General features: G+C 37.7%; 2 long non-coding RNA genes across 2 annotated transcripts in view; one reads left to right on the plus strand and one right to left on the minus strand.

Moving 5' to 3' along the window:
* Nucleotides 1-21,970, plus strand: part of LOC111560884 — a 114,714-nt gene that overhangs the window by 34,363 nt on the left and 58,381 nt on the right. The window lies entirely within an intron of this gene.
* Nucleotides 12,825-18,384, minus strand: LOC109500860. Its single transcript, XR_002158671.3, has 3 exons — nucleotides 18,152-18,384; nucleotides 17,077-17,212; nucleotides 12,825-13,649 (listed from the first exon to the last, which is right to left on the minus strand). It is a non-coding gene; the product is annotated as an uncharacterized LOC109500860 (long non-coding RNA).

Raw genomic sequence — 21,970 nt, forward strand, 5'->3', positions numbered from 1 at the left:
TTATATATTCCTCTTATCTCCTGCAACTTTTCTGGCTTTCATTCATTCTCCTTTTGATTACTGAGTCAATCTCCTTACTCCTATAGATTTGTTCATATTTTCTATTTATTCATGATTCAGAGTTGGTACATTTTATATTTGTAGGAAATTTTTTCTTCTAAGTTATCCTATTTGTTGGTATATATTTGTTCATAGTAGTTACCTATGACTTATTTCTGTGGCATCCGTTGTAATGTCTCTGCTTTCATTTCTGACTGACTGTATGTATGCATGTATGTATTTTGAGAGAGAGAGAGAGAGCAGGGGAGAGGGACAGAGGAGGGGGGGGAGAGAGAGAGAATCTTAAGCAGACTCCACACACAGTGTGGATCCTGACACAGAGCTCAATGTAAGAGGAATGAAATGAGCCAAATGAAATGGGATCATGACCTGAGCTAAAATCAAGAGTTGGACACTCAACCAACTGAGGCACCCAAGCATCCCTGTAATTATTTGATCCCTCTCTTTTATCCAAGTGTGTTTAGCTAAAGTGTTGTCAATTTTATTTTTTTAATCAACCCTTAATTTGTTTTTGTATTCTCTATTTCATTTATTTTTGCTCTAATTTTTATTATTTATTTCTTTATGCTAACCGTGGGCTTAGTTCAATATTTTCTAGTTCCTTGAAGTGTAAAGTTGGGTTGTTTATTTGAAATCATTTTTTTTAATGTAGGCATTTATTGCTATAAACTTCCCTCTTAGTACTGTGGTGCAGCATCTCCTAAGTTTTGGTATGTTGTGTTTTCATTTTCGTTTGTCTTAGGCTATTTTCTAAGTTCTTTTTGATTTCTTCTTAGATGCATTGGTTGTTCAGGAGTGTGTTCTTTAATTTCCATATATTTATGAATTTCCCAGCTTTCTCTCTGCTATTGATTTTTAATTTCATTCCCTTGTAGAAAAGATACATGGTATGATTTCAGTCTTTCTGAATTTGTTAAGACTTGTTTTGCGACCCAACATGTGATCTATCCTGGAGAATGTTCCGTGTCCACCTGAGAAGAATGTACAGTCTGCTGCTATTGAGTGGAATGTTCTGTTTATGTCTGTTAGGTCCATTTGGTCGTTAGTGTTGTTCAAGCCCACTGTATGCTTGATTTTTGGTCTGGATGTTGTATCCATTATTGAAAGTGGTATATCAAGTCTCCTGCTGTTGTACTGCTATGTATTTCTCCCTTCAGTTCTGTCAATGTTTGCTTTATATATAGGTGCTCTATAATTGTTATGTTTTCCTGGATGAATTGGCCCTTTTATCTTCATATAATGACCTTCTTTATCTCTTGTAACAGTTTTAACATCTACTTTGTCTAAGTATAACCACCCTTATTCTCTTTTAGTTATCATTTACATATAATATCTTTTCCCATCCTTTCACTTTAAGCTCATTTATGTCCTTAAATCCAAAATGAGTCTCTTATAGATGGTATATAGTGAAATCTTTTTATAATGTTGTTTTTGTTTTGTTTTGTTTTTAAATCCATTCAGCTCTCTGTGTCTTTTGATTCGGGGGTATAATTCATTTGCCTTTAAATTTTTTTTTTCAACGTTTATTTATTTTTGGGACAGAGAGAGACAGAGCATGAACGGGGGAGGGGCAGAGAGAGAGGGAGGCACAGAATCTGAAACAGGCTCCAGGCTCTGAGCCATCAGCCCAGAGCCCGACGCGGGGCTCGAACTCAAGGACCACGAGATCGTGACCTGGCTGAAGTCAGACGCTTAACCGACTGCGCCACCCAGGCGCCCCTCATTTGCCTTTAAAGTAATTACTGATAGGGAAGAACTTGCTGTTGCCATTCTGTTAGTTGTTTTCTATCTATCTTGAAGTTCCTTCATCTCTCTGTTCCCCTCATTGTCTTCCTTTGCATTTTTGTTGATATATTGTATGAATATGCTTGATTTCTTTTTCTTTTGTGCATCTTCTCTAGGTATATTCTTTGTGATTACCATGGAGCTTACAAAAAAACAACTTATGGTGGTTATGACAGTCTATTTTAAGCTGATAACTTCAATCAGACACCAAAACTCTACGCTTTTACTTCCCCCAAACACATTTGTTATTGATGTCACAATTTACATCCTTTTATATTGTGTATCCATTAACACATTTTCATAGTTCTTAATGCTTTTGTCTTTTAACTTTATGCTGGAATTAAAATGGATTTACCCATCATTATAATTTACATTATCCTATATTTGTCTTATATTACCTTTAGCCTTTACTTACTTTTACCAGAAAGTTTTGAATGTTCATATGCTTTCCTATTACTGTTTAGCATTGTTTCATTTCAACTTGAAGAACTCCCTTTAGCATTTATTATAAGGCAGTTCTTGTGATGATGGACTCCCTTTGCTTTTGTTTGGGAAATATTTTCATCTCTCTTTCATTTCTGAGGGACAGTTTTGACAGGTATAGCATTCTTTCAACACTTTGGATATACCATCCCATTCCCTTCTGGCCTGCCAAGTTTCTGCTGAGAAATCTGCTGATCGTTTCATGGGGGTTCCCTGGTATGTGACAAGTTGGCTTTCTCTTGCTTCTTCCAAAATTCTCCATGAGGGTAGATTTTAGGTGTTCTCATCACACACACACACACACACACACACACACATTATGTACCTAATCAGCATGACTTTTTTGAATTCAAAGGGACAAGATAAATTAGAATGCACTTTTCTTGATGTAGAGCCCTGCTCTTCACTCTCTCTTACCCATCCTTCCAAATAGCATTCATTAACTTCTTTCCCACATTTCTAAGGTGTATGTCAGTGTAATGTCTTTAGTAAGTAATTGCCTTACAAAAATTTTAAAACACTCTATTTGATTTTTGACAATTTGATTATAATATGTCTAGGTTCGGATTACTTTGAATTCATCATATTAAGATTTTGTTGGGTTTCGTGGATCTGGATGGCCATTTCCTTCCCCAGATGTAGGAAGTTTTCAGCCATTATTTCTTTGAACAAGATTTCTGCCCCTTTTTTCTCTCTCTTTTCCTTCTGGAACTCCTATAATGCATATATTGATACGTTTTGTGGTGTCCCATGTGTTCCTTAAGCTTTCTTCAGTATTTTGCATTATTTTTCCTATTTGTTCCTCTGATAGGATAATTTCCAGTGACTGGTCTTCAAGTTTTCTGACACTTTCTTCTCTTTTAGTCTGTTGTTGAGCTTCACTAGGGAATTCTTCATTTTACTTATTGTATTCTTCAGCTTCATAATTCCTGTTTGGTAATTTTAAAAATTACCTGTCTGTTGAAGTTGTCACTGTATCCATGCATTGTCTTGATCTTGTAGATGATCCTTATAATAGTTATTTAAAATTTTCTATCAGGTAAATCTTATATCTCCATTTCATTAGAATCCGTTTTGGGAGATTATCTCGTCATTTTGTTTGGGATATATTTCCTTATTTCTTTATTTTCCTTGATTTTTTTTGTGTTGGTTTCTGTGCATTAGACAAAACAGCCACTGCTCCCAGTCTTCAGAGACTGTAGGAAGATATTCTAAAGTATTTGTGACACCATGCCAAAGCTGCTTCTGCTTCCTACCCAAGGGTAAAAAGCCTAAAACAATGGTAGATCTTGTTTGGCTAGATCCCTTACTCAAGCATTTATACCAAAAGATGAAGTCCTTGGCTTCTTCTCCAGCACAATACTGGGCAATGATTCATTCATCTTTTAAGACTTTTACACCTGAGTGGACACTTTGAGCCTGCCTAAATGATTTATCCCTCCACTTCATAGTTCCATTTGAAGCCTTGGCTAGTTCCTGCTCCCAATTATTACCATGTCTATACAGTGGCCAACACCAAGAAACTTTGTCTTTGTGATTAACAGACTCTGAGCATCATAAACCTTCAGAGTTTCTATTCTCTCCTAAACTCTTTCAGTTAAATCTTATCCCATCATCACTCTTTAGTCACAGATGGGTCCTACTTCCATCCATGATGCAGCTCTCTTCTGTAGTCATCAAATCTTGTATTCTCAACCTCACCTCCTGCCCTACTGGTCTCTTTTCAAGTCTCCATTTTCTAGGCACTGTTAACCTTGTGCCTTTGCCCCTCAACCTCCCAACCTGCTAGACCTACTAGAGTCATTTTCAGCCATCCAAACAGAGGTCATTTCCACCTTCTTATTGATGCTAACTCTGATTTTCTTCCACTATATCCTAGGCATCTCCCTCTTTGATCCCAAAGTACTGTGATCCTAATTATGGTACTCACTTACTTATATAAAATGGTATGGAGACACCAAAAGACATAAATCAGTGCTCTTTACCTAGCAGTTCTTTAAATGTAAATGCTAATTTATTTGGATTATTTCATGTTTTTCTTACAGTATATAAAAGATGACTTGGAAACATTACTGTGTCTGAGTGAACTATGTTCAGCACCTAACCTACTGAGTGACTTGGGCAAATTATCATAGATCTATTGCTTCATCTGTAAAAAGGCATTATTTACCTACTTCTGAGGTTATTATGAATATTAGATAAAATGATGAATGCAAAATATTTAGCATATGAGTGCTCAATACATCTTCGTTATTCAAAACATTTACCAGAGTGACTGGCACACAATTGGCATTCATTCATCTGCTTCCAATATTAGTCAATGTTTAATTACCATTTAAGACAGTGACTATATTTTCATATTCCTCACAATGCTTAGGGTAGTCACTTACATAAGTTAGGTCTTTAATTAATTTGGTTTAAATACATTAATCAGAAAATATCTTTGTCACTTTGAGGTATGGAAGAAGTTCTAAAACAAGATTGGAAAAGTGGTGATTTTAAGAGAAAAAGATGGGGGCGCCTGGGTGGCTCAGCCGGTTAAGCGGCCGACTTCAGCTCAGGGCACGATCTCGCGATCCGTTAGTTCGAGCCCCGAGTCGGGCTCTGTGCTGACAGCTCAGAGCCTGGAGCCTGTTTCAGATTCTGTGTCTCCCTCTCTCTCTGACCCTCCCCTGTTCATGCTCTGTCTCTCTCTGTCTCAAAAATAAATAAACGTTAAGAGAAAAAGATGAACTACATTAAGAGCTTGTGTTTATCAAAAGGTATTCTATAGACTGAAAAGATAAGCCACAAACTGGATATGATATCCTCAGTAAATACAACTGAAAATGGGTTAGCATTCAGAATGTACCATAAAGAAAATACTCCTACAAATTACTAAGTAGAAGACAAGTAACCCAGTAGAAAAAAATGGGCAAAATTCATGAAGTGGCAATTCACAAAAAAAACAAAAAACAAAAAAACAAGAATGACCAGAAACACAAGGTGCTCAACTCTATGGTAATTAGAAATAAACAAAGCAAAACTATAATTAAATAGTATTTTATACCCATTATATGGGCAAAAAATTTTTTTAATCTGCCAATACCAAAGTGAAAATATGGAATAATGGAAATTCAAATGAACTTCTAGTATAAGCAGAAATTGAGTAGCTACTTTAAAAAAATAACTTTGTACCTATGCAATAACAACATGGATGGATATAGCTCTTTCCTCTGGGGAACAAGGAGGCTAGGATTGGGAAGGTACACACAGGTAGCTTCAATTATATTGTCATTAGTTTTACATCACAAGTTGTATGATGGGTTCATGGATATTTATATTTTTTTAACTTATGTGATTACATAAATTGTTTTAAATATATTAAATATTACATAATGAGAGATTTTGAAAATGGAAGATTTGGTGAGGATGGTTGAGATTTTGTATTTTTAATTATTTATTATAACTCAAAATAAAATATGAATTACAAAACTTCACTGTGGGTGTGACCCATATGGCAGGTAAATTTTTAAAGCACATGTATCCTCTTTTGGATCATCTTGTCCCACTATTTCAAAAAGAAAGTTGAGATGTTCTCTTTGATTGTGAATCCAGAGAAGGCCAGAAATATGAACTTTTTTCATAGATGACATTCTTCTGTTTGACATAGCATATCGCAAACAAGCTTTTTTTTTTGAAGATTTGTCCAATATTTTTGAAAATAAATCAAACAGAAGAGTAATCCAAGCAAGACCAAAAGTACACCAAAGTATTATTTTTTTTTAATTTTTTTTTAACATTTATTTATTTTTGAGACAGAGAGAGACAGAGCATGAATGGGGGAGGGGCAGAGAGAGAAGGAGACACAGAATCGGAAACAGGCTCCAGGCTCTGAGCCATCAGCCCAGAGCCTGACGCGGGGCTCGAACTCACAGACCGCGAGATCGTGACCTGGCTGAAGTCGGACGCTTAACCGACTGCGCCACCCAGGCGCCCCGAACACCAAAGTATTATTATTGCTGGGTAAATTTTTGAGTAATTCTGGGAAGGATTTATACCTAAAGGCAAAAAGTAAATCACAAAAAGTAAGTCATTGGAACATGACTTTTACTTCTGATTTTTTCTTCTCCGTCATAAACTATACTACATTAGTCTAAACCCATAAAACTGTCCACATTTAGAGTCTAATTGCTGATTATTAAAGATCAACTGGAAATAAGAATACTTCTGAAATGAATATTATATTCCATATGACTATTTATACCATGTTTGTCTTTTCAGTGTTACTTTTCTAAATATGGGACTAACAGATCGTCCCACTTCTGTGACCTAGTAATCAATAAACAAAATTCCAGATATCAATACATGTTCCTTCTGGGAAATTAGAGCTTGGAGCCTCCTTCAGATTTTGTGTCTTCCCTTCTGTCTGTCCCTCCCCCACTCATGCTCTGTCTCTCTCTCTCTCTCTCTCAAAAATAAATAAACATTAAGAAAAGAAAGAAATTGGTTAACATTAGAACTAAAGGGGTTTTATAAGTATTCTTCCTGGACTGTCAGTTATTCCTCACTCTCAGACTGCTTAGATTATGCTTCTCCTTGAAGACTCACCTGTAGCCATAGCTGAAGCATGTGGTAAGCCTTTTTCTTCTTCCTTGATGACATCATTGCACTATACATTGAACTCAATTATGGCATATTGGAACTTGATTTGTAACTGTCTATTTACATATCTAAATCTTCCCTACTCCAGTGTGTGCTCCTTGTAGACAGGAGCCAAGTTTTAGTCATGGCTAATTCCTCAGCATACAACAATTAATATTTTCACATGGAAAAAAATCAACTAGTTCAAAGTTTTCCTCACCCCAGCTATTTTATATTAGATCAAATTGAATCCTGTTGGCCAAGTAGCTTGTCCAAATTGACCCAGAGAGACTGTGGTAGAGCATACATCAATGTTCTGATTCTTGCCTTTGTCCTTATTATGTAGAGTACTAATTCTTCTATATAAGTGTGAGGCATATGCATGCATGCAAAATGGGGTGGTATACCTATGTTCTTTGGGCTAACTTTTAAAAAATATGTTCATAGTAAGAATAATGTTTGATATGACTCTTATTTTGAGGCAGAGATGAGCCAAGAACAATGGTAGTTTCCCAAAATACATAGCCTAGAGACTTACTTTGTTCCTTTAAAGGATTTATAAACACAAAAAGCCTTTATAAAAATAATCTTACAAAATACTTTTTTGATATTACTGTTGAATTTTAGGTATGTATGTAAATACTTAGTGTCTGGGGGTCTTTATTTCCTTCTTATACAGTATATTTAATCTAAGGTGAAAGTGGATTTATCTATTGGGAAAGACACTAGGTGCATGTTGCATGGGATTTCTTTTGTACTGGTATTTTCATTACACATGAATTTTGGATACCTGTATGAGCAAATGGTGACATGCTTTAAAAGGAATTCCTCTGTTCCATTTTCCAATAATTAGTGTACTCTGTGGCCTCAACAAAGAAGGAAGTTGGATGGAAAGGAATTATTTTAGATTCTCTCATGGATTGTCAGATGATTGGAGTTTGTAAAATAGTTTTGGCCTCTACCCTAACCCCTATAGTTAAATGCTATGTTTCTGGCGATACTTTTACTTCAAATCTTGTTAATTCTGTGGCTATGAATGCTAATACAATTCCAAGATTCAATCGACTTACCTAGTACATAGTCACCAAACCCAATGGTACTTAAGGAGATAAATGCAAAATATAGTCCTTCCTTGTAAGTCCAGCCCTCTGTATGCATGAAAAGTAATGGTGGTAGATGAAAATGACAAGTCCAGTCACCAAAAAAAAGAGGAGTGCGTGAATGTTAATTTTTCTCTAAAAATAAAAAAAGAAAGAAGTAAGGAAAAAAGGGGACAAAGGGAAGGAATGAGGGGAGGGATAAAGAGGGAGGGAGGGTGAAGGAGGAAAAAAGAGAAAGATGATTATAATTTATGCATAAATTATAAGAGAAAATAAATGAATTTTCCCATCTTAAAATTGGATATTCCCTTTACAGCCTATGTCATATTAATTAAAATGTTTTTATAATATGGGGCACGTGGGTGGCTCAGTTGGTTGAGTGTCTGACTTCAGCTCAGGTCAGGATCTCACAGTTTGTGAGTTCCAGCCCCACATTGGGCTCTGTGCTGACAGCTCAGAGCCTGGAGCCTGTTTCAGATTCTGTGTCTCCCTCTCTCTGCCCCTCCCCCGATCACACTCTGTCTCTCTCTGTCTCTCAAAAATGAATAAACATTAAAAAAAAATAAATTAATTAAATAAAATAAAATGTTTTTATAATATAATTCAAATTCATTCAATAATCATTTATTGAGGTTTTTTTTTTCTATTAGTACCATGAGAAATACTCAAGATACAGAGTAAAACTAAGACAGTTTTTCCACACAGAAATTACAGTTTTGTGGAAGGAGGGAAGAGACAGATAAGTAAACTGATATTAGAAATAACATGTTTTAAACTTTCACTTATAAAGTACCTCGTACAGGAGAGACGTTACTGACAGCTATACATGCCTTTTGATTTATTATTGTAAAGGGACATCTTGTCAATATTTCCTTAAATTTTAGTGTTTATATATGTTTATTGCAATAATTATATTGCATTGTGAGATTTGCAGTATTTTTTAAATTTGTGGGACTATGGAGCTGATGTAATAAAATTCTTATATGTCGTTTTTTTCCTAGAAATTTGAAAACAGAGATTCATTTTCAACTTTAAAGATGCTCAAGCCTATATAACCCACCCATAGAAGATTAGGGCAGAATTAGAGGAAAGTAGAAGAACTAGACAGCTAACTTTTAGTATATATTTTGGGACTGTTAAGGAACTTTAGGAACAAGAGATTAATATTCAGGATTTCATTTTCTAAGGTTACTTCTGTTAATAGCTCCTTTTGTTTAACTTTGTATGATGGTGGCAAACTCAGGGTATGCTAGGTCACTGATGTAATTGTATTTGGGTCATTCTGTTATCTGGTGCACCTCAGTGACTCTCTCTGATGAGTTTCTTTAGATATATCTATAACCATGTAAATAAGGTACAGCCTTGGCCTCCAATAGGCTTTGGAAGGCAACATCCAAGAGATGCTGAGTTTCTGAAATGGCCAAGTCTTTGATATCAGACATAATTACAATTGTTGATAACATGGTCCCAGGTGGGAGTTGGGGTGGAACAGGTAGAATCTTTTCAGATGCTATATGATCTCCTTCCTTGAAGGGGCAAGAAACTTCTCTGGTTGAACTGTTTCGCAGAGAATTTTTGGTCCCTAAGATATGCTCAAAGCTCTTGCCTCTCTATTCACCCCCAAGAAAGAATTGCTGGTAGGAATGGGTAAAGTACAAGAGCATTCATTGACCGCTACTGCACAGTAAGTGGCCAAATAATCTCCAAGGAGTTTCTTTCTCTGGACTCCACTTCCTTGAGACTGGAAAAGGAACCACCAGCTAGCACTCTTACTCAGCACTGCTCTGTCCTAAGAAGGCCTGGGACAACTGGCTTAGAGCAGGCCTGTTTAGACATCAAGCTGGCCTTTCAAGTATCACTCTTAAGCCAATGCATATGAGTCCAGAGAGGAAGGGAAGGGAGCATCCTGCCTCAGTTGTGTATTTTAAATGGATTAGTTAGGCTTAAGGGGTCATTGCTAAGGTGCAGTCTGGGTTGCAGGAACACCTGATCCAAATCCTGCTGGATTTGGAACAAATATTTGCTTGTCTTCATGTTCTCTGCATACCTCTTTCTGGGATATCTTCAGCATCAGGAATGGGCCATCCTCTCACATCATCTCTCTCTTTCTCACTTTGCCCCAACTTAAGACAAATTGCCTAGCACTTTTCCCAATAGCTCTTCCAATGATATACTTTTGTAACCTATAACCTTAAAGAATTTCTTGCCCTTAACAGTATCAAGAAATGGATTAGGAGGCAAGGGAGCTCAGAACCTAGAATCAGAAGAACTGAATTTAAGAGGATAAACTCCTGTAGAAAATCTACATGTTAGGTTTTACCATACTTAGCTCATAAGGTGGTCCAGGGAATCAAAGAAAATCATGGTTATAAATATGTGTATGTAAATCTATGTAGATGCATTATATAACATACTACAAGTGTTCTTTCAAATAATACTTATGTTTTCTGAAGAGGAAAAATAAAGCGCTGCTGTTATTTTGGTCTGAATACCCTTTTCTTGATCTAGGAGTTCCATAAAAAATACAGCCAGGGCAAGCATAACAAAAACACATACAAACACATATATAGCTGCACACACACACACACACACACACACACACACGCACACACACACACACGCACAGATATTTTAGCATGCATTTAACAAGAATTTATTTAGTGTGTGTACTTATTCTATGTAAGGCTATGAATCCAAGCATATATAAGAGAAAAAAAAATCATTTAGTAAACATTACTTCTCTCATTCCCATAGTCTGAAGGTGTTTACTAAGTCCAGAAAATGGTTGTGATTACTCACAAATTTCAGTAATGTAATAGTTAGAGGAATCCCCAATAAAGCATAGAAGACACAGAATGTCTGACCCCTAGGAGTTCTGGGAGCAATTGACCCATAACCTGATGGATGATAAAAAACAAATTTATTATCTGCTCAATACTACTATTCCTTGGAACATGCACTTTTGATGTTTTGTTGTCAATGCTTTGTTGTGACTTATAACTTTTAAAAGTATTATCCAGCCATTTTATATCTGGGAATTTCTCCTAGGGAAATGATCAGAAAAGTGTATAAGAATATCACTAAAGCATTATTTGACTAAATAATGGAAACTAACATAAGTATCTAACATTAGAAGGCATATGCTGAGTAAAATGGCCCAATAAAATACTTACCAGTCTTTAAGAATTACATTGTGGAAGTATATTCAATGATATGTGAAATTAATCATGTATTGCTGCACACAAAAAAGACTTTTTTTGTGGATTCTGCTATAACCACTTATAAAACCTATTTATGGGATAACAAAAATGGAGAATTTTGCTACTTTGCATATAGTTAAACTTGAATATGTCAATCTTGCTGCTGAATCTAATTTTAATCTATACATGTTGGTATTTGGTGCCTATAGATAGCACAAAATGTAACATAATTTCATTTCTGTAAGTTGTGGATTTTGGTTGCTTTTGTGAAAGCAGTTGATGAACTAAACAATTTTATTCCTTCTATGCCCATGGCTCTTAAGTTCAATTTTTATTTTATTATTTTATTTTATTTTATTTTATTTTATTTTATTTTATTTTATTTTATTTATAACGTTTATTCATTTTTGACAGAGACAGAGCATGAGCAGGGAGGGGCAGAGAGAAAGGGAGAACCAGAATCTGAAGCAGGCTCCAGGCTCCAAGCTGTCAGCACAGAGCCCAACACGAGGCTCGAACCCAAGAACCATGAGATCATGACATGAGCCAAAGTCAGACAGAACCGACTGAGCCACCCAGGCACCCTCAATTTTTATTTTCAATGCTACAAAAGAATAGGAATACACTATCAACACACACACACACACACACACACACACACACACACACACAGGTTGGGGAAGAATGCCATACCAAAGTTTCACAATTCTTCATGGACTTCACACAAAAGCTCCCTTCATTGCCTGTGGTGATATTTTAAACAGCCTGGCAATGTTAAAGTCATTACAACATGAGGAGTTCATGCCCATTTAAAGTCATGCCTGAACTCCTACAAATTCATAGTTCGCCTTAACTCACATTTGTTTAAAAGAATGTGTCTTGGGCGCCTGGGTGGCTCAGTCGGTTAAGCGGCCGACTTCGGCTCAGGTCATGATTTCACGGTCCATGAGTTCCAACCCCGCATCGGGCTGTGTGCTGACAGCTCAGAGCCTGGAGCCTGTTTCGGATTCTGTGTCTCCCTCTCTCTGACCCTCCCCCATTCATGCTCTCTCTCTCTGTCTCAAAAATAAATAAATGTTAAAAAAAAAAAAAAGAATGTGTCTTAAGAATAAAGGCAAAGTAGGCTTATTGACTGGTTCCAGGACTGCAAAGTAAGGACTACGTCCATTCTTCAGGCAAGCTGGTACTTTGATTCTGTCTCATCAAGAAGAAAATATGAGAACATCATATGATAGAGAATGGTCAAATGGTTTCACCCCTCTTAACCCCCTGTTAAACAGAACCATTGAATACGGTTGAACTGCCTGAAGTTAGAATTATTCATCTACTGTGGCCCAGACTGGAATGGCTTAGGGATCAGATGACAAAATTTGCCCACTGTTGCAAGCAGGCTATAAAGGTACATACATGAGTTGTGTCTTTCCACAGTGTCAGCTCTATTTAATCATAAAGCAAGGCTAACATAATTGGTTTTTTTTTATTTTTTTTAACATTTATTCACTTTTGAGAGACAGAGACAGATCATGAGTGGGCAAGGGGCAGAGAGAGAGGGAGACACAGAATTGAAGCAGGCTCCAGGCTCCGAGCTGCCAGCACAGAGCCCGACGCGGGGCTCAAACTCACAAACCGTGAGACCATAACCTGAGCCGAAGTCGGATGCTCAACCAACTGAGCCACCCAGTCGCCCCGCAAGGCTAACATAATTGTAAAGCAGGTTCAGTATTCCAAACCCGATGACATTTCACTACACATTTAACTTAGCTTCTTATGTATCACACAAAACAGAGCATAAAACAAAATCACAAGGAAGATACAACAAGGGGTAAGAACTTAGTGAAGCAAATGTGGAGTCTGTGCATGAGTGCACAAGTGAGATGAGGGCTCGTTTCAGCCTGGGTCAGCTCTCTGAACACGCTGCTTATTATATTCAAGCAGTGGAAGATCTCTGTTATGTTCAGAGATCAGTCAGGCAGACCTCTCATCAGCAACTGCCTTTCTGATGCAGTCAGATATGGAAGGGTCAGCTTCTGGAGGGCTGACCATTGCTGCAAAAGTCCTCTCTTTTTGAAGATGCTTAACCAGTCTTAGGCCTTTATGGGCCTCTTCTGGTTCTGCTGTGTCATCAGCCTGTGCTGGTTTCAGCAACATCTCATCTTAGCACCAATGCCCTTGACTGCCTATGTCCCTGCTTGACATGAGTGACTCCATCTTGCTCTCTATATCCACCAATCAGTTGGACTTCTGTGCGCACCACCAGGCCATACACCAAAGGAAGCGGTCATTCAGACCTTGTTGTTATTATCCTCAGGGCAGAAACCATGGGTCACGGTGACATCCATTCCCAACAGTCTGATCTTATGTGGATCCCTAAAAGTCCGAGATTCTCCCAGTTCTTTTACTGAAATATAATAAGCAAGTAAGAACAGTTTCTAACAAATGTGATTATTTTGCTGGGAATTTGCAGGCATCACATTCTCCATAACTGTAAATGTGCACCCTATTTTTAGTAAAGGAAATATATCTGAGCATGCCATACTGAGAATAACAGTCATTATTAACCTTCTCTAGTCCTAGTCCCATGAGGAGGAAAATTCCACAGCAGTGCCAGAGGTCTCTGGCAGTCTAAACTGGTATTTCCTAGGAGTCTCCTTACGGTCTTTGGCAATGGCTATCTTAAGTTGTGCTTATTCTTTTTGTAAACCCCAATAACTCTTAGTTGAAATTAAAATACCCTATAATTGTCTAAAGTTTAGTAGAAACCTATGGTAACTTTTTGTTTTAAAAATTACAAAATTGTCTAGCCAAGTTTGAGCTGAATTCCAGAGAAACTTGTAGACATCTTAGATCTATCAGCAGTCCTGGAAAATCTGACTGGTTCTTGCTTTGCTACTTATCTCACTCGTATGTTGGAAGACAAGATGGAAATGCCATTGCCAGGACCACCCACTAAAGAGAAAAGACACATCAAATTTGTTATGGAAGTGACAAATGATCTAAAAATACAAATAAAGGGGAGGTTGCATGTACTGATGAAATGTCATCTTAACAATAAAAGCAGGTTCTGAATTTGTAGGTTTGAAGGGGTTATGACTTATGCAAAGTTCCGTGCATTGGCATTCTAAATTAAAAAAAAAAACTAAATTAAACTAAAAACAAAGCATCTTACTCACCTATTGTGCTTAATATAGATGCCACAAATGGAAAAGAATTCTTAAAATTCCAACTAAAATAAAGAATTTCATTTCCTAAGGGGATTACTCCATTTTTTTACAGAAAAGGGCAGTGTCCACAAGGTAAAACCAAAACAAGTAAGCATTAACTTGGTGAAATGTATGAACTTTCCCTTAAAGCAATATGGAAAGAAATATGCCACTGTGGAATTTAGATTCTAGCTTAGGGAAATAAATATAAATATTGTATAATGTTAGGAGGTGATAAGAGATAAGTAGAGCACAATAAGGTGGGACAAGGGAGATAGTCAGAGAAAGCCTCACTGAGAAGGTAAGACTTGGGCTGGACTTAGAGGCAGTGAAAAAGTTAGCCAAATACTTGAGAAAAGAACATTCCAAGCAGAGGAAACAACTAGATCAAAGGGAAGAGCCTGGACTATTCTAGCGACATCAAGCACAGTGACCAGAGCAAAGTTGAGGGCAGAGTAATGGAAAAGGAAATAGAGGAGGAAGACCAGTTCATGTAAGATTCAAGACTTTTACCTGAAGGAAATGGGGGGAGTCACTGAAAGTTTTGAGCACTTACCTACCAAAGGGATACCAGAAAGATCACTTTGGCCGCTGTATTTAGAAGAGAATATAGAGAGCAAAGTCAGAACCAGGAGACCTGTTGGGAGAATACTGCAGAACTCCAGAAGTTCCAGAAGAGACCAAATGGTGGCCCAGTGAGACCAGGTGGCAGCAATGTTGGGGGAGGGGAGGGAGGAAAAACAGTGGGAATCTAATATGTTTCCAAGGCCCAGCCAGTAGGTTTTCCTGAGAGATTAAAACTAAGAGAAAGAGCACAGTCAAGGATGATGCAACTCTTCACCTGAGCAACCAAAAGAATGGAGTTGCCACCAACTGAAGTGAGGAAGGTGGTGGTTGGGGTGGGTGGCAGATTTTCCTTTTGAAAGGAAAAGAGAGGTGCTCATTGTTGGAAATGATGAGCCTGAGTGCTTTGTTGGACATCCAAGTGGAAATTTCAAATAGGCAAGTGGATTTACAGTCTGGAATTTGTGGGAAAGGCTTCAGCTGGAGATAAAAATGGGGGCGTTCTTGGCACATACGTGATATTTACAAGCCATGAGAGAGACGAACCACAAAGGAAACAAGTATAAAGAGAAAAGAGAAAAGGTCTGAGGACTGCACCCAAGAGCTCTTCAACATTATTGAGAAGAATAGAACCAGCGAAGGCAACCAAGAAAAAACCACCTGTAAAACAGGAGGAAAATCAGAATTAGGAGTGTGGTTTCCCAGAAGCCACGTGAAGAAAGTCTGTCAAGAAGGAGAGAGTCACTGGTGGCAAATGATGCCGATAGGCTATGTAAGATAAGGACAGACTGTAAACAAATTTTAATTATGGCCATGTCTCTGAGTGACTCTCTAGGAGGGCTGTGTGTGGATTGCTGGTTGAAATGGTGGACACCAAAATCATTTGTAAATAGTATACAAAGAATGGCATAAAGGTGACATTAGGGCTACCTGTAATTTTAAGTAGTGAGATGGGCTCTTTTTTCTTGCCTACTTACCTAAAATTCCCTTAAAATAATTCCCAAAACCACACAAAACAAAATAGTAAAACGCTGCATTGAAAAGCAAGAATTATAGTTAAATCTGAATTGTGAAGTACTGCTAAAAGCCATTAAAGAAATGAAATTGATTACTAAAGAAACAGAGACAAAAAGCCCAAATTCAAAAGAAAAATAGACACAATCTGCCATGAGTATGAACACTGCTTTTCACATAAATTTCCCAGAGGTACTTCAAGTTCAGCATTATTCGTTAGACGTGGGGCAGGCAGATATACACAATAGTTATTAAAGGAAGGAAGGTAGGAAGGGAGAAAGGTAAGGAGGTTTTGTTCCCAACGCTCTCTGTAAGACTTGCATGACTGATGGCAAAACTAGACAACAGCAACATAAAATGATTGCACAACTCTGAATATCCTAAAAACCATTGAATTGTGAACTTTAAATAAGTAAATTGTACCATATGTGAACAGTGTCTCAATCTTTTATTTTTTTAATGTTTATTTATCTTAGAGTGAGAGAGAGACAGAGTGCAAGTGGGGGAGGTACAGAGAGAGGGAGACACAGAATCTGAAGCAGGCTCCAGGCCCTGAGCTGTCAGCATAGAGCCTGATGCAGGGCTTGAACCCACAAGCCGTGAGATCATCACCTGAGCAGAAGTCGGACACCTAAACGACTGAGTCACCCAGGTGCCCCTAGAAAGCTTTTTTTTTTTTTAAAGAGCATGTAATGACTTCTGTAATTACCACTAAAATCAAGATTCAGAACTATTGTATCAACAAAACACAAAAATATCCCTCATGCTACCTACCCCTTTATAGTCACATCTACCAAAACAACCCCTATCCCTAGCCTCTGTTAACCACTAATCTGTTTTCCATCTCTATAATACTGTTAGACAGTTTTTTAAGCATTCCAGGTACTTACAGTAGAAAAATTTTCTGTCTTTCCTAGATTTTCTTAAACTATTAACCATACTTATTTTAATGTCTTTAGATGATGACTCTTTATCAAATTGTTGGTCTCTTTCTAATGCCTGTGGTTCCGTTAGTTTCCAGTCAGTTGTTTCCATTTTTAATCATACCTCCTAATTTTTCATTGGATGCTGGCCACTGTATATGAAAATATGTAGAGACTCGGAATGATGTTATCTTCCTTAAAAAAGAGGGTTTGGAGTTTTATTTGGCAGGCAGATGGAATACCAGCAGATTTCCTTACTCCTGTTGAGAGTAAATGATATAATTTGTTAGAGCTTGCTGTATTTTCAGTTTTACTTCTAGGGTGTGGTGTTTCTGGGATCTCAACAGACAACTCAGGGTGGTCACCAAATCCCTCTAACTTGGTGAGTCTTGAACTCCAATTTCTGTCTCCCCAGCCATGGATGGCTGCTAAAGTCTCTACGCAGCTCTTTAGAATCACAGATGCTGCTTTCATTTGTTTCTCTAAGGTCTTACTCTGCAAATGCATAACTAAGGAGTTGGCCAACAGCTTGAGAGGAATTCATAGCAGACTTGGCACTTGTGGGCTTTCTCACTTTGAGGAATCCTCCTTTCTGGGAATTTCTTCTCAAATCTCAGCCACTGTTAGAACCCCACATTCTGACTTCTTGTCAGTTCAGCCTAGTAAGGCTGCTGCTTTCTGCTAGGACTTACTACCCACCACCAAGGTAACTGGGAAGTAACTCACAGAGGAAAAGACAAGTAAATGTGGACTTCAGCTCACGTATTGCTTTAAATGGTCATTCCCTTTTTGGGACCCACCTGCTTTGCTTATACTCCTGTGTTTTCAGACAGTTATTTTTGTAATATTTGTTTTGTTTTGCTTTACAATTAGTGTCAATGGAAGAGTTAGTTCAATACTAGTTATTCTTTCCTGACCCTCAGGATATCTTTTAGAGTTCCTGTGCCCTTGCTGTATCTGCTCTGTCATTTTTCCTCTTACCTGTATCTATCTTACTCCTTTGTATTCTCTTACTGTTTTCCTTATGTCTCCTAGAAGGGCTTATACCTTTTTTCCCTCTCCAGATGACAGAAAACTAGTGCTATTACAATGCAAGTTTAGGTAAAACAGACAAGAAGGCATTCTATAAAACCTATCTACAGCAAGACACATGATCAGCAAATTTATAACTTTCAAAACAAAACCCCTTTATCTCTTACCTGCAAAAAGATTTCAAGCTCTTCTGGAGTGATGTTGGCATAGTTACTCATTAAAGCTTCTCTGGCCTCCAAAAAGGAATTTTTCAATTCCTCCTGAATGTCTGTCTCCAAAGCTTGAAATATCTTCGCCCCCATCAAGTAGTAGGCCACAAAAGCAATCAACAGTATGTACCTATAGACTGGGAAGCAATCATCTTTATTACATAGTACAGACCAGTAGAATGAGAGGCACAGGAGGCCAGATTGCCTTAACATAAGATGGCTCCTCCCCCAAAACACAAAACACGCAACAAGAAAGATCTCTTTCCCATCTCTTTCCCAGAAAAATGTGATCTCATATTTAAACAATATACGGAAGTAAACAATCCCAAAATATTCACACAAGGCGAAATGAAATTTGAACTCCAGTTGTATCCTGACATAAACTATTCTGGTCTGTGAAAATTTAGGGGGGGGGGGGAATCTGTTTCTGAGGAATGTCAGTCAACTTAAGAATAGAGAGGGGACTTTGTTCAAATATTACCGTTTAATCACTTATATGCTGGCATTTAAAGGCAGATGAGTCCAATATAGTTTATTCTTGGGAAATGTTTCTGTAGGCTCAAAAATATGTACTATTAGTTAGTTTGCCCAATCAAGATGAATTTGGATAGATTATCTACCCTGAGGTCTTTTTCTAGTCCTCATTTCCTATTCTTTTCCTTGCTGCTCAGCATGAAGGAATAAATACTACCTATTGGGGAGGAAAATAACCATTATGTTGATGAAACCTGACTCTAATATGAGACCTGACAATGCAGCCAAATGATTGTCCTATTTCTCAGAGAAATTCTTCGGAGATAGCCTTGGTGTTTATATAGCTATTCCTATCAGATCAAACCTACCTCACAACCTACCATTCTCTTCCACCAGTGAACCAGATCTTGTGAATCACAAGCCCTTGGCACTGTGGAATAACTTTTGTTATTATCTGATTTACAAACTAAAAATATATTTTGGAAGTGTCACAGGACAATTAGAAACACTTCCTCAAATAGGTACCTATTAAAGTCAATATACCAATTGGAGTACATACTTTGAAATAACAAATGCATCAATATAGAAATGATAGATATTCTTGAAAGGACCATAAATCTAATCTCTCTATATACAGATATTTCAACTTACATTGAAACAATAAAAATTGTAACTTTTTTTCCAGATTTGTGGTATGAATAGATTGTTTGCTAGTGTGTGTTTAAAAAATGGTATTAGACTTCAAAAAGAAAAGAGACCCAAGTAAAGTAGGATTTATCAGATCCTATTTTATTTTTATTATACTCTATGAATAAGGAAAAAAAACATTCTAAGATTCACTGTAAGAGTATGAAAAAGGAAAATGCATCCAGTGATTTGTCAAGAAACATTTATTATACTATTAGGAGAAAACAACCCCCAGGGAAGTCTTCGCCCAGGATCAGTCCCTAACTCACTAGGCTAAGCTTCCACTCAAATAGAATATCTTTAAGCAGTCCTACCTTTAAATGTAAGTTTTTCCTTATAATTTTTCATGGTGTGCTGAGGCAATACTTCTTCAGGATCTGAGTGGTAATGTAACCCTTCTAAGTGATCTCACATCAACACCACAATTATTTCTGGAACCTTGGGAATAGCTAGTTCTACAGATGGTCCCCACCGCCCCCCCCCCCGCCCCCGCCTCGTTGCAGTGGATTAGTTTCCCATGGCTGCTGTAACAAATTACCACAACCTTAGGGGCTTAGAACACAAATTTATGATTATAGTTCTGGAGATCATAAATTCAAAAGGGGTCTCACTGAGCTACAGTCAACGTGTCAAGGGGCTATATTCTTTCTGGAGGCAAAAGGGAGATATGCATTTCCTTGTCTTCTCCAATTTATAGAGGCTGTCTGCGTTCCTTGGCTTGCGCCTCTTCCTTCATCTTCAACATCAGCATCTTCAAGGTTCCCTGACTCTGACACTTCTGCCTCCGTCTTTTACTTAAAAGAACCCTTGTGACTATATCGTGCTCACCCCGATAATCCAGAGAAATCCCCCCATCTCAAGGTCAGGTTATTGGCAACCTTAATTCCTCCCTTGCCAAATAAAACAACATATGTATTAAACAAAATAATACAATTAAAAATCTTGGCTCAAGTCAAGGACTAAAAAAAATATAACTATTTTTAGTACCATGTAAACGGCTAGCATAAGGACCAATGTGTAGCCAATGGCCACTAAATTCAAACTATAACTATTAAGAAGTGTCAAGTTTATTCATCATAGTAATTATTATGTTTGATATGGGTCCTGTATCACATTCTTCTTAGTATTTCTCACAATTTTACAGTGTATGTAGGTATGCAATGTATGTCTGCTATATGGATTAGTCAGGATTCACTTGGTTAAAAGTAACATCAACCCAACTCAAATTTTCTTAAACGAAAATAAGCAATTTATCAGTTCGCACATCTGAAAAATGACGTCATGGATGACCCCTGGAGCAGGCATGATTGGTACTTGCCCGAGGACCTACCTCTCTGTAGTCAAAGTCTGAGGGTTTGTATCTGACTCTGGGAGCAATCCCAGCCCTTGCAAAGGGCAAGGCAAAAGTGCCAAAGGGTTAATCCCTGCCCTGAAATCAGCCACAAAACAAAGATACCTGGCGAGCTGGTGAAAAACTTCTCCAGCTTCCTTGCCCCTCAGAGAGGATGACTGTGACACATGTCCAATACTGTCTCTCAAGATCCTCGGTGGGATTGAGCTTCAATTGCCTACAATATTAATATGCTCGAAAATGGATCCTTTATGGTTTTCTTTCATTTTTCAATCTCTTTTCCTCACCCCTTACCAGCATTTCCTGGGTTCATCTTCTGAATAAATTACTTGCTCTCAACTTCACAGCATTGCCCCCAACATTTGGGCAGCAACTATAACCCCCCAGGTATTGCCCTTAGCTGGTGTTATAATCAGGTCTTAATAAGGCATTTTACCCAGTAAGGGTCAGAGTGATAGAGAATGAACTCAGAGGGTTGAGCATCTTGTAGAGTCAGAGTTGGAGGAGTGTGAAGATTTAGGAAGTCAAAGAATGATGGAATTCATCTTAATGGTTTCTTAGTTTTATAATATTCGTAGTATTTCTTAATTTTAGGGGAGGTGGGCAATCAATTTAATTGTAGTGTCCTTTTTGCGACTAGTCTGTTGGGAACCTTGGAAGAATCACATGAATAATGTTGAAGAAGCAGGAGTAGAGATCACCTTCTCTAAAGAGGTGACGGGCAACGTATCTTCCTGGGATTGTTTCAAATTCTGTAGACGGGGCCATCACCTACAGCCTGGAAAGTTGCGCATGAATCCAGCATGAACAGCAACCCTGGAATTGCTTTGTGCCACATCTACATCCATATAGAGTCCCTTTCTATAGCCATCTATCAAATCCTGATAAGAATTAAGGCTTGGGAAGGGGTGGTCTCACCAGGAGCACTGTTAATAATAATGAGAAATTGAAGCAGCCTAATCAGTAAAGTGTTAGTTAGTAAATGGAATCTTCTGCAGACTTTTAAGACTATAGTCAATCTATTTAAGACACAGGAAGAGTCAGAGACATGTAAAATAGAAAAGAAAGGGTATAAAAGTTTTTGCTGGTTTTATATTGACTTCTGTATTTAAATGCATCAGTATGTTTGGGTGTTGGCTCAAAGCAACTCTTTCTAACAAAGTGACAGCAAGACAGAATTCTCATGGCTATGTCCCCTGGTGCCAATCTTTAAAGTAAGAGTCCTTTAAAAACCTTTAGTGCAAGCTTTCTGTAACAAGCCGCCT

This window comes from Felis catus, chromosome B3 (assembly GCF_018350175.1).
Source record: "Felis catus isolate Fca126 chromosome B3, F.catus_Fca126_mat1.0, whole genome shotgun sequence".
In the NCBI taxonomy this organism is placed as follows: domain Eukaryota; kingdom Metazoa; phylum Chordata; class Mammalia; order Carnivora; family Felidae; genus Felis; species Felis catus.